Genomic DNA, 26,596 nt, shown 5'->3' with positions numbered 1-26,596 from the left:
AATGATAAATGCATTGCAAACACAAAGTTTTTTGCACTAATTCTTATGTCACGTTGGAGAGTATCGGAATTACTCAAAATTATGGGATACTCGCAACGAACACAGACAGCATTTGACCAGGTTTTGTAAACGCGATTCGTCATAGCTCGATTATCTTTTTCATAGGTGTTCGTTACTCGCCTCGATGACGGTGGCATGAAAGACTTGTCGCTTTTTCATCAGAACACGAGAAGAGGAAGAGGAGGAGGAGGAGGACGGGATCGGGGCCACAATTAAATTACATTGTGAAGTGCCATTAACGCGGCGATGTAATAGCCACAATAGACGAGCCTCCAGCGGGATTTAGATACGCGCGCACGTATATACATGTGCAGCCTATCGTGCTGCGATAATAAAATGCGTGAAAAAGACTTGCGCGCGTACGGTGAGATATCCGACGGATACCAAATGTTGCTGGGGGTTAAAACAAAAAAAAAGCGAAAGAGAAGAGAACAACCCTACTCCTACTATTCACGGTAACCGGCAATTACTTCGTCTACGTGCTATGCGCTACATGCGTCGCGCTATTGTAATTAAATGAAGGAGACACGCTTAGACGGAGACGCGTATTGTAATTAAATAAAGGTGTCCGCCACGAGACGACCGTTGGCGTACGAGCCGCATTAAAGACTCTCGGCTAAAGAGACAGACTCGGCCTTGGCATTCACTTAAGCGGGATATATGTTGCGGTAGCATGAAAAGAGAGCCCCACAATGCAACGGCAACGTGTCACATCTCTATTAATGCGATCTCCATCTCCGCCTGCTTGCTTGCACTTTTCACAATGACCTTTGTACTTGTGATTCACGATGCGTCTGACCGACCGACGATTGTTTCATCGGCCGATCGATGATTGAATGAGACAGCGGGTGAAAGGACGAGAGGCCACGCAAGGAAAACGTCGCATTGTAATCCTATATGAAAATCGCGCATTATCTCCGGGCAAGGTTTCGTTCTCATTCTGTTATATGCAATGTATGCCAGAAAATTATTGCTCGTATCTAATAAGAACTTGTACGATAGAATTGGAAAGTTAACGTTCCCTCACGTGGAATAAATTCTTTGTCAGTAAAACGTTTCTGTCAATGTTAGAATATAAAAAAATATATGAATCTTTAGAAGCAATCATGACTGTTAAAATATGTATATTATTTTGCACATGAATAAAATCTGAATAAAAAATAATTACAAATTTTATTTGGATTTTATATATAAATTACATTTCCCAGATATATACATTATGTCACATCGTCATAAATATCTCTATAAACACAACTATTCGCGTATTTTTATTATTTTCTATCTATAAGTTTTTTGAAACAACTTTCTTAAAGACTTAGTATTATATATTCGTAAAAAATAATCTAGCAACAACTGTATAGCATCAGAAAATTATAATTGATTACCGATTCAAAAAGTTTAATAACAAACAGATGGAAAAGAAGATTCCTATCACACGGTACATCGTTAAATCAATAAAATTTAATAATTTTAAACGCAGTAAATTCATATTTATAAACTTATCAATCATATTTTTAAGTACATTAAGATACATCACATATTCGTTCATCATAAATACTTTTCAGCTGAATGTAAACTGCGTTTCTCGAAACTCGAAACTAAACTTGAACCACATCCTGCCAGGACGAGGGTGCAGGATACAGGACAAAAACAAGTACGTAATTTTGCCATAGAGGGAACCACTTACTAAGCTATGCACGACGAAGTCAGCGCCGAATAACAAGAAAGGGAAGCGGTGAAAGCTCGAATTCTTGTCTCTTTCAACCTCTGAGGATAAAGTAGTCGTTTTCTAAACCAAATTACGATTATAATGTGGGAACCTCGGTGGGAACAATTAAATTTCTCATATAACAAGTTATTCGTAATATTTATTTAAATATTACATAACTTCATTCAAACTCTCGTTAGTATTCCTTACAGTTCACTGATTTCTTAAGACTAATATATGATTAAATGTAAAAGTGTCTATATATATATACATACATATAATTAAAAGAAAATATATAAAGTCTTTTGCAAAGTCAAATATATGAAGCTCTGGTATTTATATTTGTTTTAAAAATATAAAAAATGGCATGCAAGACGAAAAATAAATAAAAAACTACTTTTAACAATTCGTATGCCAAAATTATTAATTCCCAATAATTGTAATCGGCATTCAGATATAATTAAAGTTCATTAACAGTTTCATTTTACAGCAGTGCACGTCGTAAATAAGCGTCTCCGATGCCGACTGTTGGCGCTTGCCGAGAGAAAATGCACGTATAATTTCGCCGCGGCGTGGAACCCAGTCGTAACTGAATGTAACTATAGCGTTGTAAAATGCCCGGTAAAATCTCGCGGTTGGCCATTTTTGTAGCGCGTAAACCGTTGTTTTGTAGGATAAAGGCGCAACAAAAAACCGCGCGGACGATGCGCTTTCGGCGTGCGCATTCTCGGTGAGCTCGCGAGCGTAAAGTGACCGAGGGGAAGCGCGTAATTAGGGCTCACCGTGGTAAAACTGACAAGCACACGTCAATTAATGCAACGGTAACCGGACCCGCAGTTACCATCGTCCGATCGCGGAGGGACAATTTCGGAAAAAAAACGACCTGCCTCGACACGCCACTTTGCTCTCTTCTTCGTAATTCGCGTGCGTCCTTATACAATAGGTTACTGGCGATTTAACACAAAGCTGACGCTCGCAAAACGAAAGATATATAGACAAGCGAATAGGAAGTTCAGAGGAAATGTATAAGACAGTTTTCTTACGAGAGCCATTGTCGGTTTAACAGATATTTGCCTGTGCCTCGTCGCATGACTTTAAAATTATTTGAGATTTTTAAGCCTATCACACAATACAAAAGTGCAGGCAATAGGAACAACGAATAAGCCGGGCAACAGAAATAATCACATTTCAACTATTACCAAAAACTGTGTAATAACGCAATGGAATATGAAATAGGCAATAGAGAAACAGAATTTCCGACGCGTTGGATTTCTATTCTCTATTGCTTGTACCTGACTCTCTAATCACAGTTTTTCAGTTTTATTATAAATTGAAATTGGGTTATTTCTATGTCTTTCCTGTTCCTATTGCCTGTACCTTTGTATTATGTGATAGGTTTTAGAATGACATAGATATACCTCAAATATCGTTACTAATGATTTTCGAATTTTACTTAGACATTAACATTAGAAATAAATGTAAATAAAAATATTTTTACGTAAATTTTTAAGAAATTCATAATTTTAAACATAATTTTAATGCACTATATTGAAAGTGTAAATCGTTGTAACAAGACAATTGTACACATGAATGTTCGATTGTATAATCAGTATGGAAAAATCTGCACCTGCATCACAAACGTGAGATGTTTTTCATGAAATTCGTTAATGCTTATCACGTTTCTCAAGGCGGTACCTACTGCTTCTTAATTGCAAGCTATCGAAAGCTTAATATGCGCCAGTGTTTAGCGCGATGCGCATCATTGTGGACAAATCCAAGTTGTCATGAGAAAACAAATTGCGAGAAATTTACTTCTGTCACAATATAATGACGATGTCTATAACTCACTGTTGACACTATGCGTGCTCTCATTATACTACTGCGAGTAACTGCGTAAAATGCGCTTGTAGGATGAGATACGATCAGTGCCCTACGCACTACATAAATCCAACCGGAATGAATCATCGAGATATCGTACCAACGTTCATTTCTATAAAACAAGAAAACAATTCTTAATATATGTAGAAGCTTTTCAGAAAATGGGTACATCAAAAAGTAATTTAAAAACCAATTTTCCTAGCGCAATCTCACACTTACGACATCGAAAAATGCGAACATCAGTTTCGATATCACTGTCACGTCTTTGCTGAATAAAAACGCTGTGGTACTTCGATGATTCATAGCCAAAAAAGTGTGATATGTTTAGCGAAAGCAAAAGACACAACTTTTCTCAATGATACAAATGCGGCTCACTTTAATGGAAAATGATAACGTCGGAGTGCAGATCGTATATGGTATTAAACTGCTAAATTCCCGCTTCCTTTTTTCGTCGGTTTTATATTTATTATTCAAGATTTCACAGAAAATCCATTCAATTTTTTTTCTAATTATAAGAAGTGACAACGTTAAATTTTCTTAAAAAATAATAAAAAAAAATAATAAACACGTTAACGTTTCAGATAATCATTTGTATATATAGAAAATAAAAATATTGAATATAAGAATATTATCAGCAGTATTATTAGTCTAGCATAATGTCATTTTAATCCGCAAAAACGAACATTTTAAACGTTAAAATCTGCAAAAACTATAATAACGCGTAAGAAATATTTTTGCAAAATTTTATATTTTACTTCATTATTTGAACAATCAGTGGAATTTTCTCATTTGCCTGATAAGAGAAAACCGTTTTTAATAATGATATTTTAATGATGTTACATAACTGTATATACTCTGTTTCGAGATCCGAGAAATATCGTTTCTTTTTCGCGGAAACACCCAATGGGAAAGAAATTATGGAAATGTTCCGATAAGACAACAAGCTTAATTGCACCAAGTTTGCTACGAACTAGGGGAAACGAACCATACAACAGTTAGACGGAAAACAGAATTGACTATTGTTGCGATAATTGCGAGAAATTATGTTACCTGCGGAACTGATTACTACTTACAACGGTAACAATGGTACGATAGTATGTTTGTTCGTTATACACGTAGTCCTTATTTAATATAAAAACATACATATAAAGTACATGTGTAATTGCATATTTGAGCGCGCACAAGCAATAAAATCATTTCCATCGATAAATAAAAGTAATGAAAGGCTACAAAAATATCTTATGTAAACTTAAATATATAAAGAACAGTGCAATATATAATTCAAATCAAATTTTCACATATTAAATAAATGAGTTTCTTCTCTCCCCTCTCTTCTTTCTTTCTTTCTTTCTCTATCGTGTTAAAATATGTTAAAATGTGTTATTAATGATAAATTATTGTCGGAAAAACATGCAGAGGTAATTTAAATGTTTCGTGATTTTAAAAATAATTGATTAATTACAAGCCAGTTATATGGTATTATATAAACGCGCATTACAGACTTTCACGGTATTACAATAAAGATTAATATCTGCAAATTTTCGCGTATCTTCCATGTAATTTTCACACGTAAGAAAATGGTGGCTTACATCACCAACGCACGCACGTCGAGCGCAATGTTAATGCACGAGTGTGATTATGAGAGAAAAAGAAGAGAAAGAGTAAGAGCAAGATAGATTTTCCACCTGCAAAAGAATAATATACCGGACAATGTAAATTACACTGCGGTAACAAAAATGCAGGCAACGATCGAGCGATTAAGCAATTTTATAGCGGGCGGTAACCCCGCGAGGCACGGAGCAATCACTATATGTATAAGAACGTGACACAGCTGTCACTTGAATCATTTACATACTTTTACATACGTTATGAGAATGCCAGACGCATTACTGCAACTTGCTTCTTTGTAACACGAGCAAAGTAACCATATTGTTATCGTCATCACTATGCATTATTTTAGTGTCACTCTTAATCCGTTATCCGTTAAGCATAAAATGTACGTTGCGTAAGCAATACGTGAACGAATTCTCAACGATTCTGCTTTCTACCCAGGCAAATCAATTTAACAAAATATCGCAACTCTTGCTTTCTTTCTGTTGCTAGCAGAATTATGTTAAATATTAAAGGATAAAATTTTTAAATCAATACCTTGAGTTAAATAACATTTTGTTATTTTTAACTACCACATGTGTTGAAATTTATTATTTTAATACAAAACAGTATTATTTTAATTCCATTGGGTTTAGTTAAATTAACGACGTATTGAATAGAAGCAGACCTATATAGGAATAATTAAAAATGACTGTGACTATACGAATTTAACAATGTATCAACTTTATATTTTTAAGACTTGTCGTAATATTATCGAAATAAGATACAAATAGATATCGTTAATAATTGAATCATTGGCATTTCCATAACACGGTGATAATGCGATTTGAACAATAATTCTAACAAGTCAGACACAAACTAATTCCCAGCGCGTAACATTAATGATGCCCGCGTTTATCGTGCCAGTCGTTCACCTGGCCGCGTATTCGTGCATGCGTATTATTGCGTATCATACTTAGGCAGCTCGGGGTAATTGTAATCACGCTAATGCATCTCGTTGTCGCACACGTCCCAACGCGATGCATTGCGTTGCAACCATATCGTCTACGGTACGTGCACTGGATGACAACGAGAGACGCTTTCGAGATCGTTTCACGCGATAATAATAGCGTGTTGCACATGCACCCAGACAATAGATGGATGTGCAAGAGTGATCAATAGGTCAATGCAAGAGAAAATTAGCCATTCGCTCATTCTCTCTTTTTTTTTTTTACATGTTTAACGATGCGTTTACATCGAAATTATTCTTGGACACATCTAATATATGTGCATAAAGTTAAACCGTTATTAATGTACGAACTAAAAGTAATACTGATGTATAACGTATTTTTTTTTTTTTCCTATTTTGATTAATCTTATCCTCGCATGAAGTACGACGTGTCACGCAAGCGCGCCACACACATACTATTCGCAAAATTTACAATTTATAATCTTAATACAATCAAGAGAAGTCATTTACATTATTTTAGGCAAGCACATTTGCTTCTACCTTAACAAAAATATTCCCTTTATCTCCCATTGTCATCCTGCAAATCTATCGATCGATGAAAACATGAATAACGTATTTCCAACATTACTCATGAGATAAAATTAGGACATCTTTCTTGTGAATTCGCAAACTTTCGTGCACAGTATCTCTGATTAAATACACGATTTAATAAGTCTGTAACGTTGTACTCCAATCGACAATACTATCATGTTACATTTCAAGCGCAATGATCGGCGCAAGATTTCGAGACAGAACGTATAATTTTACTTTTAATCATTATCGCGCGTAACGAGGCGCGTCAAGTTTAGGTGCGCAATAATAGCGCAGCAATAGAGCGCGCGCGATTCAACCGGCGTACTTCATAATCATCGTCGTCATCATCCCGGCCATTGCAGCTTATTATTATCGTTACCTTCGCGCTTACCACGGCGCGGATAACTGGAAGGAGGATTAAAGCAGAAATATCCACAATGCTGCGACGGCGACGGGTAAGGTAAAAAAAAGCGCCTCGAAATATCATCAGGCACAAGATAGAAGGTTGCAGGTTGCAGCACGCGCGCGAACTTCGAAACAACATGTTACACAGGCGCCATAATCTTCTCACTGGCTTATGTCTTATTGTCTTTTATCGAACAAAGGCAGAAATTAATAATCACGAGACAGAACAATGCACGTGACCCGTCATGTGCATCCGCGATGCGTAACGAGACACGCGAAGCTAAACCGAGAATAACAACGCGCGCTGAATCAGACGCGTTGTATCATCGCGCGCGTCGACTTTACTCTTTTTATTACCGTTACAGGCTTTTTCTTATCACATTTTTATCACTGACTTTTACATGACTGAGAAACGCTGACAACAAAAAGTGTCATGTCAGCATCTAAGGCTTGATAAAAACAAAAATAATAATAGGAAAAGAAACGTATCTTTATTATCTTTTATCATTTTCTGCAATTTAATAACATAAAAAATCCAAATAGAATCCAAATAGAATTTTTTATAAAGAATGTTCACACAATATCAAAAGTTATTATTATTCATAAACATATTCTACACCGTGAACAATTTTTCTCGATAAGACTGAGAAGAAATCTTAGAGTCATTCTAATGTTTTGTTTTTCTTCCTGTCCGTATTGTGTATAAAAAAAGAGGGGAATGTAAAGAATAACATGATGCCTTAACACGTTATGCCACTGCGCAACGATATTCATGAAATAATAGCACCGAGATGTATGCGACATCATATACGATCGCGATCTCCGCGCACGTCATTGCCTTGTGTGCTCATTATCATTATCATTCTCACGCCTGCTTAACGGCAGCAGCCCGAGGAAAGTCAAGACTAGGCGGCGCGAATGAAGTCATCTTCGCTGATACATCGATGCTTATCTCGGCAGCAGGCTTCCTTTAAGCTTGACTCAATCTGTTTATCGTATTACCTGGCGCACCCACACCATAGGAGAAAGACAACGCTAAAATAGTCGAACGGAAGAAACGGAGAAAAAAGAGATTCAACGATGCGTGAATTACCAATGAATTGTTAGCGAGCCCATGATCTCGAAATTCTATGTGTAAAATGCTACGTTAGGTCGGTCCATTCATATTCGGCGGATAAACTCCCGCTGTTTACATTGATCGTGCTAAAAGCAGAGAACAGGACTAATCATGTTGGCTGTAGAGAAGTGTGTGTATAATTCGAATTTTAATAATATTCTATATAAAGGGAGAGGGAGTGAGAAAATATCAATATTACACTAATAAGTATTTAATAGGCAAGCAATCAACTTTTCTTCTCTTGGTGTCTAAAAATAAATAAATAATAAATTAAATTATTTTATTCAATAATTATTTCTAAAATGTACACTATCTTCTTTGTCCATATTAGGATACAAAAATTAAATTTGCGAACAAGACGCATAAAAAATTTGGCATGCAGATAAATCGTTACTAAGAATGGAATGCACGACAAAAGAGAAATTGATGTTGTATACAGATGACGTCAAGCAAGAAAATTATATAAACAGTCGCGTCGAACGGTTTAATGTATGCATATACAAAACTACGCTCTTCGATACTTAACAAAGATCATATCCGCCGATATGATCTTCGCTGTCCGCTGAAACTAACATAATATATTACCGCTAATAACAACATTTGCTGTGGCCATTATTATTCATAAACGCGAAACATCATTCGCGCTGTTTTTCCGCCTACGCGGCCGATGAATTTATCACGGGATAAGACACATTCGTCTTATCCGCGCCGTCCTACGTAACTGCGAGCACGGTATATCAGCGTCTCGCATCGGGGGTATCGACGTTTTTCCTTCCCGACGTCCAGGTCAATGATGCGCACGCATTTTTATCTCCTGCGGCTAGTTATGGCCCCGGCCGGTATAATAGCGGTTTTAACTACATTCACAAAGTGGCGTAATTTATTGCGCCATTATACTCGGCTAAGGAGCTGCTTGTTGCGAACGACGACGGGCCGCGGTGAGGCGCGCGTGCACGCGGACGTGATTTAAGGTAAGGAGAATGACTACCGTGTCGCTATTATGGCTCATAAGCCCGATCGAAGCAGGTTTCAATCGACGTTCCCCGAATCGCGGATGCCTCGTTTATTCGTTCGGTCGTTCGATGAAAAAGGCCGCGCGCCGGCTCGTACTCACGTCGGAGGGACCTCTCCGTCGCGTCGACACGATAAAACTTTCATTACATACAACGAGAAAGTAGATATCATGCGCGAGCATGCGAAACCGGGCATGATTTAGTGGTTAATAAAATTGTGACAGAATGTAATTTATAACAATATACTGTGAGCGCCGCGAGCGAATCTGCCAGACATTTCGGGCGGATGTTATAGCCTGCACAAGTAATTTTTAGGCAGAAAATATCACGCGAACGAGGAGCGAGAGATATCAAAATATATAGATACATTTATAGGTAACTTAATTGTCGTGATTCGCTTTATGTGAATAAATATATAAATAAGATGCGTTTAATCTCTTATAAGCGTATGTCTTAAAAGATTAAAAAAAAGGGTATATTGTATAACCCCGCGCGTAATTCTTTTTTTAATCCAAAAAAGAACATTCTTACAGAGATATTTTATTCTATAAAAGGCTTATGGAATAAAATTATTTAAACCGCGTATTTACATATATATTCATATGTCGAGCACGTTTTCCACGAAATTCAGAGCGCACCTGCGTAATATATATCATCAGCTTCCTGCACCTTATTGTATCGGTTATTTATATATATAGGATTACGTCGTCGAGCCAGATATTAATTTCGGTCAACGACAGTGACGCGACAAAGCAGTAGCGAAATTGCAGGGAACGTGCAATTTGCGAGGATTTACGATAATCTATCGACCGGCTGTCCCGCTGCCGGATCGTGTCGCGCCTATGTTTAATGCTCGGCCACTCGAAGGCCGGCTTCGACTTCGAAATGGTTATCTTACACGCCCTCGAAGCAGCCTGCGCAAATAGCACCCTAGCCGTCCGCGAATGCGCGCACGAGCGCAATACGCGCGCACTCCCGGAAAGATTTCGCGATATTATCATACCTGGAGGTCGTTGGTGCACGACGAATCGTCTCGTCAGTAACGTGCGGCCACTTTTCACATTGAACGGTACTTAAAGGCCTGCGCTTATCGTTAAGTGTACAGGTTGCTCTCGAGTGTATACACTTACCTCGCTGTGCTCCCCCCCCGCTCTCCCGTCCTCCCGCCCGCGCCCTATCTTTCTCCATATTTTTCTCATTCTCCTTTTGCTCCGTGCAGCACGGTGTACGCACAAGTAATCCGACAAGAGAGCGTGGGAGTCGAGAAAACGCGTTTCCTTCGCGCGTTCCATTTGCGTAAGCTCGTAAAACCTCACGATCGAGCGGCTTGGCGGCGCTTATTAAGTAACTCGATCGCCGAACGTGCGCCTGCAATGATCGCGTCGACGCGTGTAAAACAAATTGCTGGCGCGCTCCGATTGTCTTAAAAAAAAAAAAAAAGTATTTTCTTCGGCCGCACCGCACTAAGTTTTCTAGAGTGACGTCGCGTCTGTCGCGCCGCACGAAATACATCACTTCTTCGTACTATGAAATCGATGGAGAAATTGACAAAAATAACTATATAGCAATTTGAAAAGAAAGCGAATCATGTGAATTTACGTTTTATATACTGCGTAAAATTTACAAACAAAAAGACAAAGATTTTCTGAGGATAAGAAAATCGATTTCCAGATCAATTAATGAAAAAAAATTTAATTACGATACTAAATTTCAATATTCGTGTATACCTTGCAGATATTTATTATAAAATACAGCTTATTTTTATTGCACTCGAGATTGCGCGATAACGCTCATGTACGGTAAAGTTATTAGGCGCAGGTTATTAAGAGAGTATTATAAATCTGATTTATTGATAGTGACAATACACGGGGGATAATCATCTATCTACTAATATTAATCATTTCCTTTTAATCAAATAACTAGCGGGTAATAGCGAGAATGTAGTTAAGCGTATATCAAAGTATTCATAAATATATAGCGATAATATGATGATAGACATATATTGTGAAATAATTCAGAGAAAGACTCAGCACTTTTCGTAGCACAATATTGATTCTTGCCAAAGCTTTCATAAAAGCTTAAAAACGTGATGCGAAGAAAATTCATTTATAATCATCATTTGAACATTGCTTCATTAACCACAATGATTTCAAATAAGACAGGTATTCATGGTGGCCTTCCAAGAAGAAAGACAGTTATAATAATTATTATAAGCATTCACACATCGATTGTATCACTAATATCTTCTAACTGATTGTGTCAAACTACTTATTAAGGGGATCCTAAAGTGAAGGCTGAACTTCCTCGACGTCGGTAATGTCAACATTTCTAATCCTGTTTTCTATGTCATATATCTATATCTGTCCTTGTCTAACGAGAGGCATTTGTCCTTGTTTCGATTGCTGCGCCATCTCTCGCTACACGCAATGTCAACCTGAATGTGCTTTTGCACATATAAAAGTTTATTTAAACTAATCTTTTTTTCTAGGCTTTTTCAATCTTAGATTTAATTGCACGATATTGTTCTTAAATGTTGTCCCTAGATCATGCCGGTTTATTTTGTGGATATTTATTGTGAAATTTTTGTACAAAGCAAATATTGTCGTCACGTATACCAAAAATTAACAAAAATATTAATTTTTTCTCGTTTTCGATACAAATTCGACCACCATGACCTAGATTTTGATGCGTACTTTAATTCTAGACAAGAATTTTGCATTTCTATAAAGCCAATTAAAAGATTAGTGCTAAGAAAAATATCCGGTATTACAGACGGCTTTAGGATCCCCTTAAGTGGTCAAGTATTAATAAATTAATTAGAAAAATATTATTTAATTTCATCTTGCAGATAGATCCTTCGCCAAAACGAATTTAATGAATTAACAGTCACTTGAGTGTCGAAATAATTAATTTACCGTCATAAAAAGTTCAGTTAAATTGATTAAGATAAAAGCAAATATATTATAAAACTACAAGAAGTAAGTAGGGGAAAGTGGAAAAAATACAGACACCGAGGTAAAACCGGACACTGCTATTTTGGTATTTTTCTGTCATCCGTACCCTTCAGCAATAGTGTTACGTGTACAGGCTAGATAAACCAATCCGAGATAATGAATTATTTTGATCGATTAGAACATTTGCTGATAAAGTGTAGGGAATGTGAAAAAGAAATTCGAATATCTCATAGTAATCATATGAAAAAAACATTAAGAACACACTTAAATAAACATGGAATGTTTCTCGATAAAGACCACATACTATCTGACAAATTATACGGAAATATTACTCAAACTTACAGAATATAAAGGAAAATGTTTTATAAATGTGATAAAATAATATCTCATATAAAGGACACACAGTGATGTATTAATAATACATTTAAAAGTAAAACATAATCAAGAGACACAGTGTCTCGCGCCAAGTATACGCGGAGCGAGACCGACCGTGACTCTTTTACGCGACGCGACGAGTTGCGAGTACTCGAGATGTTGAGATCTCGATAACGAGTGAACGGATCAAGTTCTAAGTAGGCTTGATCGATAGCTTGGGGTCGACTTGGGGGGGGTATTTTTCCGCTACGTGTCCTACGAGCGGAGATATTGCGACTTCAAACTCCAAATGTGAAAATTTAATTTTAGGATACTTCTACTAACGCTCTCATGTGCCATGCCATCATTTCATTGGCTGGAGTCGCGTCCTTTTCACTTTTTCGACACCAGGGCGGTGCTAGTATCGCCAGTTTCGATATGCACATATGTATACGTGTGTGTACTGCGCGAGTGCAGATAGTGCGTTCAGCGCGCTGTCACAATCAGTTCATCAGTTAGCCTATCTCGAGAGACACGGTAATACGCGCGGAGCGAGACCGACCATGACTTTTTACGCGACGCGACGATTAATTCAAGGTAATTATTTTATGTAATTATCCTATAATTATCTTATTCTATATAATACTGTTACTTATTTGACTGTTTACTACGTTTACGTGAGTGTTTACATACAGGTTCACCTATATATATTAAGGATCGGCAGGAGACACGGTGGAGACCTCTGTCGGGTTGGCTTAGCTGCGATTTGTTGCGAGTCCGTATTTTATTTATTATAAATTTTTAAGAGCCAAAATGCAAAATCGGGCTCTTTATCTCCCTGCATTATTATATAAAGAGTATATAAAATATGAGGAAGCAAAAATTCACGAATCTATGTAACTTATTTTATAAGAAATATGGATATTACGAATCCGTAATTCATAAAGATAAAGAACCCGATTTTGCATTTTTTGGCTCTTAAAAATTTATAATAAATAAAATAGGAGTTAAAGTAACAGTTTTTTTTTAACGTGCACTTAGTGCATAAAGTGTACCAGAGTGTACCTGAGTTTGCCTGGGTCTCCTGCCGACCCTTAACGGCAAGGAGCTAATACTGAGATCAAGGAGCCTGTTCACACGAGGCGTTTCTGCCGCGCGATTGCGGCCGCGCGTTAACGTTTGCACGAGCCGCACGCTGTCGCGAGGTAAAGTGCGACAACGCGCGCATACGCGCGAATGCGAAACGGCAGTAAAATCGGGCCGGCGCTATACTAAATTTGAATAGCTACAACAGTCTACTAGCTTATTCATCGACAAGAGCTGTACAGCTTTAAAATGGCCAGAGCGAACCTCTTGTCGATGGATAAGCTACAGAACAGCAACGAATCCTATTTATCTTCTAGCTAAGGCGCTAGCGCTAAGGCCTGCTGAGCGGCTCTAGTTATAGGAATCGATGTTGAATTTTAATTACGCGAAAAGGATACTGGCGATGCGCCGCGTAGCAGGCGCGAGCCGAAGCGGAGTATCCGTGACGTAATGTCTGTTAGCAGCGCTCCCCGTCGGCGCTGCTCGGCAGTCGGCACTGCTCGACTGTGCTTGACCAGCTCCACCGAGAGTCGGATGCTCTTGAAGCGATTATATATAGAATATATATATTAGATAAGAGGTGATAAGAGAAAAGATTCTCTTTTGTCATCTGATGGTACGAGGTACGAGCACGCACAGGGTTTACCCTCGCAAACTTACCTAGAACAAGGCTCGTCAGACTTGTATCCAAGACGGAGATAAAGAAAATAATTCATGATATACCATGTATATTGAGCGATCGTCATTGAATGGATAATATTACATGTATTTGTATAATTAGCTCAAAGTCCGCTTGTATCAGAGAAATTAGAAAAATAAGCAGAGAGGATTTCTCATCTGTATATTTCACACGTGATTAAGTCATTTAGCTATTATCAATTCAAATTCCGAGGAAAGCATTCTTTCGCGTATGTTACAAGAGATAAACGCGAACGCGACTTGTCTCGGTCTTAACAATCTTTACGAAGAAGGCGACTGGGTTACCATAACGGACCAGGCTATACAAGACACAGAGTATATCAGATGAGTAAAAAGATGACAATAATGCATACCCGCTAACAAGGATAATTAGGTTCAGATTTGCGCAATTCTAATTAAGATTCAGAGAATGGACAATGTTAACTATAACACTGTGCATATTTCATTTACGAAATCTCTACGTAAAATCTCTACGTTACTTTAAGAGTTTATATCGGTGTGTCGCAGATATAAATCGCGCGTGAATATATATATTTATAATGATACAAATAAATAAGACTGTATTTTCGCGTAATTTTTGTATTCTGAATTGATTAACATTATCAGAGAACATCTTACTTTCGCGAACAGCGCTGATATCGAAATGTTTGTACAATAATCCAGACGACATGCGGAAGGGTACAGATGACAGAAAAATACCAAAATGGCAGTGTCCGGTCTTACCCCGGTGTCCGTATTTCCCCAACTCTCCCCTATAGCGAATAATAATTAACTAAATAGCAATTGAATGTATACGTATAATATAAATTCATAGATAAGCAAACGCCAGCAAGACATGAAAACAGTTTTACAGAAAAATATTTTTATAATCGCTAATTATCATAATAATCAAGCTTAATTAACAAATTAGATTTTAGATTATACGTTATCAGTTTTTATATACCGAATCAAAACTTTGCATACGATTAAATAGTAGCGCCATAACGTTATAATTATGTCGATAAACGATAAACATAAAAAACGGCTGCGAGTGAACTTCGCCAAGGCCATCAGGCTGTAAACGCGCAGGTCCTAGGTTGCCTCGATTAAGACTTGCGCAAAAATGGCAAATAATAATCATAAAAAATTAAATATTTACAGCCTTGGGCAACTGCGTTAAAATATCTCTGCATACGAGGAAGAAGGAAGCTATTTATTATAACCGTGAGATAAAAGCTGAGAGAATGGAATAAAACTTATATAACGTAAATAGCCGTACATATACGCGATGTACACACGTAACAAGACAACTATTTACAATTTGTAATTACCGGAAACAACGGTGCGGAACTCCTATCGACCAGATTGCTATGGTAGTGAAGTAGCAAACTATGTAAATCACGATCACACCTTATATATATAGGTAGAAAAATTAAACAATGACAGTTGCAATTAATAGAATTTCCGGTTATTTCTTTACATTTCAACGAAAATTGCTATTCGTCAATTATCGTCATTTTTCATACAATTTCTCATAAAAATTTTGAATATTTTTCATTTTGTCAAATTTTTTATTATATTGTGTTTCAAAGTATTAACAAATAATTTCGATATGTTCGAAATGGTTTTTTTATGTACTTGATACTTGGTCGAATCAAGTTCTTTACAATTATGCATTTATTACTTTTAAATTATTCAATTATAAGAAACTAATATATACATATACTAAATTAAAATTCATGAATAATGTGGATGCATTCTAAATTTAGTCTCAACTCCATTTGTGAGAATTTGAATGGAAATTTCTACATACATTGTATACAATCATTAAGTTAACACGTAGCGATTATCTGGTCAAAAGCAGGTTTTGTAAAACTATACCGTAATGCAATAATGTTACATAGTCTGTAAACAGAATAGTGATCATCATTCATACTGCAATGCTTATTACTACACGACATTACTTGCAGCAAATAAATAAGTCATACGAGATCGAGAACGCCAAAAGCAATCAATCAATTTCTATCGACATAAATTTAAAAAAAAATTGCGAGCAAAACAACCGATTCAGTCGATTTTGCACGAGATAATCCGAGACACCATCAGAGATACTGAATGTACAGGTGATTATCACGATTGCTTCGATTCAAAGTTTCAATTACGAACAATTTATCTCCGTTTGCTACCCATAATCGAGGAAACATCACTCCAGAGATCACAAGTTTCAGACCAGTTACGACAAGAAAAATAGTGGCAAATAAGCGAGATGGACGCACAGTGGAAATGACGGTTCTCTAAATAAATTTTCTTTTTTAAAGCAACTTACTTAAAATTTTATAGACGTGATATTTGGCAAGTGTAAATAATGGCCAATATATATTTAAACGTAAAAATCAGTTATTTTTGTTTTTAGAAATCCACAGTATCTATGAAATTTTCGATTTCTAATGATTAGATTAAATAAGTTAATGTTTAGTGAGATGCAACAAAATATAATCCTTTTATCGCAATTTTCAATAATGATATCAAACTGTTTCTTTCCCGATTTCGTAACCGCACAACTTGATAATGGAAGAAAAACAAAATTAGTAACCCCCGTTCATTTATGTACATGAGAGAGTGGTAGCCCACGTACAGTCATTAAAATAATGAGCCAAGTCATTTCCTGTAAAATGATATCGGTAATGCCACCCTGGTTTTGCATAACGTGTAGCAGATCTAAAAAATAAGGGTTCTGATAAAGATCGCTGAATCTTTGAACGACAAGCTCGAGTGCGGCGACTTTGACAATTCTCTGTCAATCAACGACATCCGCTTACATTATTTATTAAACACGTTACTTCCGTTATATACACGCTTCTTTTGGACATATCCTGCATGAACATTTATACGCGCGCATATGAAAATTTTTAATATAGCAAATTTAAATTTTGAATATAAATTATTTGTCATGTAAAATATGTTTCAAAACTGTCTCACTTCGCTTCAGATGCACCGATGTTTTTTAAGAAACTCAATCGATATTTATCTTAATTTCTTGAGTCCTTGAAACGTCGAAATAGTTTTGAAAGTACTCCAGTTAACCGAATAAAAATTATTTCATTTTGCATATCGAGCTCATTTTCTCTCTGTGTTACATTTTCCGCATTATTAAAAACGTCCGAACCGATCGAGGGCGCGTATCGGCTTATTTCACGACCTTGTTAAAAGCGGTCATGTGCTAGGTGCAACGCGCGTAGTGATATGGCAAATTTGTGACGTGTCTCTAGAACCGCTCATTACTCGGTGCACCTGAGGCGAAGTCACACGTACTTATTGGATCCGCTGTTTTCTGATGGTAGCCGACACGTCTCTCCAAAAGCGTGACCGTCAACGGGCAAGAGACCGCCGCGGCCGGGCACTGTCATTATCCTCCTTTACTTCCAATTATCGCGAGCTCCCTCGTGTCAATGTGCACGCTTATTCCACGAGCTCGCAAGTACGCACAAGCGGCGCCTTAATCTTCGCGCTACGATCTCGTGGCCGGCTAAATGTCGCGCCCGCTCGATCGCAATTTTCGATCGCGCCTATGTGTCGCCATGTGCGTCTCGCACGTCCATACGCACGCGTATACGTACAACACGCAGCGCGGCATCTGCGGCCGACGAATTCCGAATTTAAAAATCGGGTAATGAACAACCGTTTCTCTATAACATCGCCGGACGAGGTGAGTACATGTTACGCGGTATTCGAACCAATTAGCAAACGGCAGATTGCTGTTTCTACCTTTCTATACCGCTTTGCCGTTTCGCGTTTTATCAAAACACAGTCATCTTACGCTGCTACTTAAAGCTGCAAAATTAATGAAGAGGATCGTTACGGCATAAGATTGCTTCTTCATTTTTCTCTCGACGATATTCTCCAACCGAATATTCCCGATTAAGCAATATAAGTTAACATATTGCGGGAGATGAATAAACAATATGAGATGACACGTTAACAAATATGTTAACATTTGCCTATTGGTATATACTCTTCATATAATCATCGTAAAATTTATACAGACTCATTCATATGTTAAAATTACATAACGCAATTAATGGATTTTCATGCGATGCTTCTATATAATAAATTAACATCACGTCAACGCGTAACGATCGGAAAGGTGCTCTCGTTCCCATAATTGTTCTAACCCGCACAAATTGATAACGTCTCGTTAAGGCGGCACGATGGCGACAGAGAGGAGCGGACGCGGACGGTTTCGCGATTGTGCTGCGCGCTACACGTCGAGAAGGATGGCGTTAATTGGCTCGTCGGCATTTATCCGACAATTATGAATATCGGTCGCCGCGCTCGTAAATAATTCTACGCCACGCGGTGCGAGTCTCGATGCGGGTGATCGGAAACGCGCCCGTAACTTCTTGCACGCACCTGTATCGATCCATCAAGAGTTGCCGATCGCCGTGCGATAGGAAACGCTTCGGACACTGAGCGCCAACGTGCCTGCGGGTATATACATCGAAATTTGTTGCTTTAATTACAGTCGAAGCGACGCGACGATCTATATCAGCAACATTATGACAAAACCGGGGCATCTCTCGCCTGAGTCCTGACTTTGTAGACCAAAAGTCTCGCCGACGCAAACGCGACACTTTCATTAATATCTCACGTATAATTAAACGGCTGCGTGATGTTTCATAGCAACTTTGATGCATAAATTGTCTTGATTTCTTAGTTGATTAGCACATTTCTATAAAAATTGATATCACGGAAAAAAAGGATTTGCTACTATACGGACAACTAAAATTGTTTGCTGCAAGAGCTAATTTAATTTTGCAATAATAGTAAAACCTTTGGCTGCAATAGCAAAGTTCAGCAAAACTTTTTGCTATTGCAACAAAAGGTTTTGTTATTATTTCAAAATTAATTAGTTCTCGCAGCGAAAAATTTTAGTTGTCCCATATATTTGACAAATAGATTTGCTGTTACACCAAAACCTTTTTTCCGTGTACTTTTCTGTGAATTGTGCATATGTTGTCTTTAACATGCGCCATAATATTAGAATTGTAATGTATATATTTAACAATTATTTGTTAAAAATATATATATAATATAGATACAAAATAAAAATTCAATATTTGTACACGGTGCTTATGAATTGCATTCATTTTTTTATCGGCTTAAAACATTATTACATAGTTTCACAACCGTTCTAATAAAAATGTAAAATTATTATAATAAGAACGTTTGATAAATCGGCGTACGCGGGTAATAAAGTTCGTCGCATAATGCTCCGTCTGCAAGCTGTCTCAAGATGCGTATACAGAAAACCTGTCGTCTGATAACAGTGCGAAGTATCGTGCGCGCGTATATTATATAATTTAGATCACTATACTGTCATCATCATTTATCTGGCGCACATTAATAAAGTAATTATTTAAAAAATTGCCGAAAAATGCAATAAGCTGTCTGTATAGACCATTAGCATTCGATAGTATCGTATATGATAGGCCGGTTGTTTTTAGCATTATCCCTGCATGCGCTTGTGGACGCGCGGGAAAGGTTTTCTTTAAAAAAAAAAAAGTATCCCCCTACTCTCCCTCGTGAAGCCTCACAGTCGCAGCTGCCGCGTGATCGGCATTCCATCGTTTTACACGGTAACACATCATAGTTTAACCCTTAACGAAACACGTACTACCATCACGCACCTTCCGCGCGTATTGTAACACCAAAAAGCGATGTCACACATAAGAAATCGCTCCGGAGCTATGTACACCTGCCCCCTATATTTTTCGATGTTATCAGATTTTTCAATTGGAGGAGAATTGAGTAGTAGAATAGCAGATAATATCGTACAGCATGTATGCAAAAAAATTGGCGTGAGGCTAACAGCACCATTCGCTTAATTAGTAACGGCAATCAGTGGTAATGCAATTGTTCATGAACGATTCCTGTTTGATATAGTTTTTGTAGAACACATACTGCCAGAAATTATCACTATATTCTAATTATTCTCTATAACAAAAAGTAAGAGAAAATAAAATAAAATAAATTAAACTAATAGAAAAAGAAATCATGGATATATATATTAGTCCTAATAGTTGTGAGTCACTTATCGCAATGTTTAAAAAATGGCTTCTCGGTGTAATTTTATCTTTTAGATTTTTTGGAATAGACAAATATACAGAGCTCAGCGCACATACTTTCATGGTTCAATGAATCCGTAATGACGACGAAATTAGAAATTCTTGGTTCGCATTAGAATATAAAACGTCGTACGTGAACCGTTAACATGCGAGATACACTCAGGTCGCTTTCATGATACCGCTGCTGAACCTTAAAACGGAAGCACACGCTTCTTTGCATTCATGCCAGCCATTGTCCGGTGCCGTGCAGAATGACGCGTTCTAACGCATCAGTGACACCGGTGTTCGCCATCAACGCGTTTCATCGCGCATTCCATGCATCGATCGAATTCAAAAGACTTGCCGCCGCAGAGACCGTTAGAGATGTCACCGTGTAATTGAAGTCTCCGGCTATCGCGTCATCAACGTCTAAAATACGTACGATCCGTAAAAAACTGATCGAGTATCAACAAGCTCATGATGTACCGTAAATTTTCGGTGCGAATCTTATGCTTCTCGCCTGCATTATCTTAATTTATTCTTTTTCACAAATAGATAATTTTCAAGCGATTGAATAAACATTAAAATAACTGCAACGCTATGCACTTTGCCAATTCCACTGATTATATATCCTCAGCTGGAGAGAAGAAGAGCGTTTTCTACCGCCTAATTTCATTTTAATCGCATCCAACAAGAAATTTACTTTATAAGTTCCTGATGTACGCTCTGCGTCTCTACCTTTGTAAAGCGCTACAAGAAATTACTAGTTTGTCTACATGAAATAAGAGTTACTTAATTTCACATTATCTTCAAATAGAAATTATTACCGACAAACTTTTCTATCACCTTTTTTCTTCGCTACAGGAATAATACGCGTAACAACCAAGATTTAATTTTCCAAAATCTTCATTTTTAGGATTTTATGTGTGACGAAATGTCTGTGATCAAAATTGCTTAAAAATCTTTACTACGAAATAAATTGAATTTAAATTCAAAACATTTATCTCTATATACACAGAGAGAAATCGTTGGTAAACGTTACATACACTGTAAAAAATTTAATGTCAATGAAAGTTCACTCTAAATTTTGTGTTAAAATAACACAATGAATGAGTTATTTTAACACAAAATTTAAAGTAGACTTTCATTGACATTAAATTTTTTACTGTGTAGTTGCTAAGTAAAAATTACCGAACAAATTGATAATTTTTACTTGATTAGTTAAGCTGCAGTAGTAAATTTTGCTTAATTTGTCAGTTACATTTTACTTAACTCAAATTCTGCAAAATTTGCTTAGCGAACTTAAGTAAAATTTGCTAACAATTTCTCTCCGTGTAAAATAACTCTTGATCAGTATAAGACAAACTATCTAAACTCACAATCAAGATAGTTAGTTTAGACACTAAATATCGACTTCGTAAACGCGACTAGAATTGTCTGATGACCGTACGATTGCATGAAAACGCATAGTGCGTACCTCCGCGATGACCTCCGTACGCCGCACGTCCACCTCTCTGATTCCTGGCCGTGCCCCTTGTGGCTTCCCGTCTTTGTCCATCAGGGGGGACCAGGATAGACGCGGAATGTTATATCTCTCGGCTTAGACGGTTTATGGCGGTTTTCAATAATAAAACAAACGACCGGCACGGCCGGCGGCCGCCGGCAGCGGCGGCGGCAAGACAAAATGACGAAGTCCGCTATTACAGAAAATTTTATTAACGAGCCGATCCCGGAAGACAAAGCCGTGGCGGTGCAACGTGTGCCGCAGTGCGTAAATCAACGGCGCTGGCTCGATCATTAAGCCTCTCTTTCTTGGCACCGGCACCGGGACTATCTCCGCTGCCAGCCAGCAGCGTCGTAATGCGCCACCACCTCGTATTGTTTTCTTTACGTATGCATGCAGTTGCACGCGATCGGTTTTTATGCGCGCGCGTAATCGCTCACCTCCGATGCTTCTCGCGCGTGCTTCGAACCGCGCGCCGCGCGCGTTTTCTTCTTTCCCGAGAGGCGGAAAATCACTGGAGAACCTCCCTCACCCAGATAATGCATCCGGTAACTTTTATTAATCCACTTCGAACACAAAGAGTCTTCCTTTTCAAGGAATCAACGATTACATAACGATTTCTAACCGGGAAGAGAGGAGAATGAGATTAATGGCAAAGGCGTACGGTTAATCCCCTTGCCTCGCCTCGAATCCTTGCATAACAAAGCAATTAACATTTATTCAAAATATACTTTTCGGACAGTATCTTATTGAACATATAATTTCCGATTCATTATGAGAGATAAATTCCCGATTTAGTGTATATATACGTGGAATAAAAACTCGTGGAGTATCCGAATCCATGCGGAAAAAGCAGATCCTTGTTCGATATGTATCTCGGAGTGGCAAAGTATCCCGGGTACGCCGCGCCGTCTTTTGATTATATGACTCGTACAAGTTATTTCCCTATCGGAACTCGCACTTCCATGTAATCCGAATCGCACGCGGTCTCTAACAGAATAACAAACGAGCGAGAGGCATAATTTGCAGCAATTTCTCGTCCCGTTTAATTTTCTGACCCCTCCAACCGCCTCTCCCCCTTCCCCCGCGGTTCCCCTGATCGGCACACACTAAATATCCATTTGAGTATCGTTCCGTATATACGCGCACGCCTCTAATTATCTCTCCACGAGGGCCGCTCGAATTCCTACGTCTCTCTTTTGCAGGAGTCGGACCTTAAATTCTCATCAGACGGTTCCAGACGGCGGATCCGCTTTAGTCGCAATAAAAAAAAGCATAATTCAATAGGCGCTATCTGGGTATAACAACAACCTGTCGGTCAGACCGGGGTCCTGATCATTTCGGTAGCCGAGCCCCCCCTTCTTTTCTCCTCTTCTTCCTCCTCCTCCTCTTCCCCCTCGCTCTTCTTCCTGTGCTCGTTCTCTCGCCGGCGCGGCGCGGCGCGGCGCTCTCCCGCGAGGACCCTCGCGGTCCGGGCTCCTCGGCAACGATAATTACCTATAATTAGCGAGGCGGCGTACCTACCCGCGGCGATACGTGGTTTCGCGTGTAGTCATTATGCGTTGCACGCTCCTATGCGTACGACTATATTTCTTGCGTACTGACAGCACCAAGACTGCCCACTGCGGCTACGACTCTGGCCGCCGCGTCGTACGTACGGGACCCCTACACCGCTAGACCGGGATTCCTAGAGGTCCGACATTCCTATCGCAGGTCCTCGATTTTCATTCGGCGGGCCCGTCGCGCCTCCGCGCCGTCACGGACGCATATTTACGTAGCATGAGTCATCGAGACTTTTTGACGTTTGGCGAACCGCATAGCTCCTCGCGCGAATGAAAAGAGCGAGGGATAAGAGTATCAATTTAATTGAGAGAGAGAGAGAGAGAGAGAGAGAAATGCGTAAATTCTTTTCGCAGAGCCACGAAGAGAATGTCTTGTCCGTTAGAATTTACAGACTATACTTTTATCCTTCGCGAATTGTAATTCTCTTCGTTCATTCAAGGCCTCAGAATATCGAATCTATATATAATTGCAATTTCTCTAAGTAAGAGTTCATAAAAACAAAAATAAATATTGATTTATAAATTACTGTCATAAAGTTATAAAATCATAAAATAAAAGGTATATGTGGATTCTAGTAAGCGAAAAATGTTTTGTGACAAATTGGCAAGCCGGACTAGAGAATGTAATCACGCACGTATGTATAAATCGATTTAAATTCTTTATAAATTAAGGAAATCCATAAAGTACGTCCCTCCCCAACTCGTGAATTCACCTCTGACATCGCGGTAACGGGATTGTTACACAAGCTTATTTCTAATCATCTTCGATCTCCGTCTACCTTCCGGCCATACATAGCTCAAAGATCACGCGACTATAATTAATTACAAATGTCTCTGCGTTGGAGATATTATTCATAGGTCGATAATATGATTGCGCGTATATGTTTACGCCAAGTGAAAGCATCGATGAGATTGAAAAAATTCTTCCTATTTGAAAAGAAAATACATGTATTATTTGCGGATTGAGGCGACCTCTTGAGATTTATAACTTTATTCTATGATAAGTTATTTTATATGCGCGTATATATAAATCTTATACATATTGTTTAAAGTATAATCTCATTTTCTACACAATAAATAATAATGGAATTTTTATTATTTTTTTTTATTTTCATACATATATTTAAAGTTTTTTAAAAACTATAATTAGGAATTGGAATATTTTTAAAAAATAAGAAAACATTGCATTTTTAAAATTATTTCACTAAATCTTATGTAAATAAATTTATTATGTAAATAATAAAAATGCAAACATAGGAACAATGTTTCTTTACGGAAAAATTTCCACGTAAATCTCATTCTCCTCTGACCGCATACGTGCTCAAGATCTGCGAATTATCAATGTCGATTCGCTCAGTTTCTCAGGTACAAGTGTCACATTTTTCACTATACTCGCGTTCACATCAGACATGGATATATCTTTGGTTACGACATTATTTATAACTCGACGAAATACGTATATTTTTGCACCGCAAGAAATAATATATATATATATATACAGGATATTGGCAGATAAAGTTTTGTTCACACGTCGGACGCGAGTTCAGCGGGGTTACTGAACCAGACAATGAATTTTTCCCTCTTTATGAAAATAACGACTTATTTTGGGACAACAGACGTTCGTTATTATCCTCAAGGTTTTTTATTAACGTTTACGACAGGTCGCGGCATTTTTTCACAAATTACCGCGGTGAAAAGTCTAGCTTTTGCATTATCACGAACGGTGATCCATCTATCTTGTTGTTTATGAACTATCGAATCGATAAAAGTTATGGAACGTGAAACCGTTTACGCACTCCTCGTTAAATCACGTATATTACTCGGAAAATAAATAATACCATGCATTAATAGCGCCGTCACGTAAAATCGAACTTATAATGCGCTTACAATTAATTATAATCCGCAAGCGCAATGCAAGTTTTAATGATAAAAAATGATCAGTGTTAAAGAAAATAATTTTAAATAAAAAAACTTTACATAATTCAATGAAAATGTATTTTTATCTCATTACATTTCCATAAAAATTATGCAATTATCGTTGAAGCGCTTAGTGCGTAAAATTGCGTGCAATAAAATGGACAACAAAAATGTGAGGAAAAACATAACAATGGTATTGTTACATATATTCGACATACACACAGCAAAAATTTTAGCTGTAAAAAATAAACTGTAAAAAAATGTAATTATTGTTTATAATGCTATGTTAAAAAATAAAATAGTTGCAAGCAATATAAATAAAATAACATAATAAACGTTAAAATATATTACATATTAAAACTATTACTTACATATTTTTTAAATAATACGCAATTATACGCATCAAATAAATTCAAGCAGCAAAAAATGTACCAATAAGCAAACAATATTAAACAGTAACTCGATTATGCAACGTGAGTAAACTGAAAATCTAATATTGTTCATATATATAAAAGCCATTCCTTTTCAAACAAGACTCATAACCGATTGTGAAAACTCCGAGTTGACCTATCAGTCAGCGCGAACAACGCGTACAATTCGAGCGGAGTGACATTTCGTGGACTTAAGAGGCGGTAATATAGAAACTTTCGCGAGAGTCTCGGCAAGTGAGCGAAACTAGAGAAACGTAAATCTCTTCGGCGAGTCGGTTATGCGTTTATTTTCCCTATTCGTCGGTCCGTCTAAAAGGCTAACAGCAATTATGGTGTTTATTGCACGCTTGTAATCCGGTCGCAGCATGAGTTCGTTCAAAATGAAATCTTGTGGCACCATGATGCAAACGCGTTAAGCAGTTCTCAGAAGTGTTATCATCGCGAGAGGTTTATCTCCGCCTCCGCAGAGAATAACTTCTCTTAAATATTTGTTGCATTATTATAAAAGTACAAAGATGCTTCTCTCATTTGTTATATATTTGCTGTAAAAAATTATTGTTATCTAAAGTTTTTAGATTTTTTTTTTGAATTATTCTTTTCTACCAATTTCTTTCTCTATCATAAATTTCATTGGAACTAATTTGAAACTAAGAGATAAGGGGGAAAAGAAATAAGAAAAAAAAATATAATTT

General features: G+C 37.6%; 2 protein-coding genes across 2 annotated transcripts in view; one reads left to right on the top strand and one right to left on the bottom strand.

The window, feature by feature from the left end:
- Mesr6 (misexpression suppressor of ras 6) overlaps positions 1-26,596 on the bottom strand; it is a 637,129-nt gene that overhangs the window by 517,468 nt on the left and 93,065 nt on the right. The window lies entirely within an intron of this gene.
- LOC143900779 (uncharacterized) overlaps positions 8,671-26,596 on the top strand; it is a 103,943-nt gene continuing 86,017 nt past the window's right edge. The window contains exon 1 of the transcript XR_013257867.1: positions 8,671-9,272. The gene's annotated coding sequence lies outside the window, so the exon portion shown is untranslated. The remainder of the gene's footprint in view (positions 9,273-26,596) is intronic.

This window comes from Temnothorax americanus, unplaced genomic scaffold, assembly GCF_048541705.1.
Source record: "Temnothorax americanus isolate GAGA-0224 unplaced genomic scaffold, ASM4854170v1 Scaffold30, whole genome shotgun sequence".
NCBI classification, from domain to species: Eukaryota; Metazoa; Arthropoda; class Insecta; order Hymenoptera; family Formicidae; genus Temnothorax; species Temnothorax americanus.
This window is presented reverse-complemented; position numbering and strand designations above follow the sequence as displayed.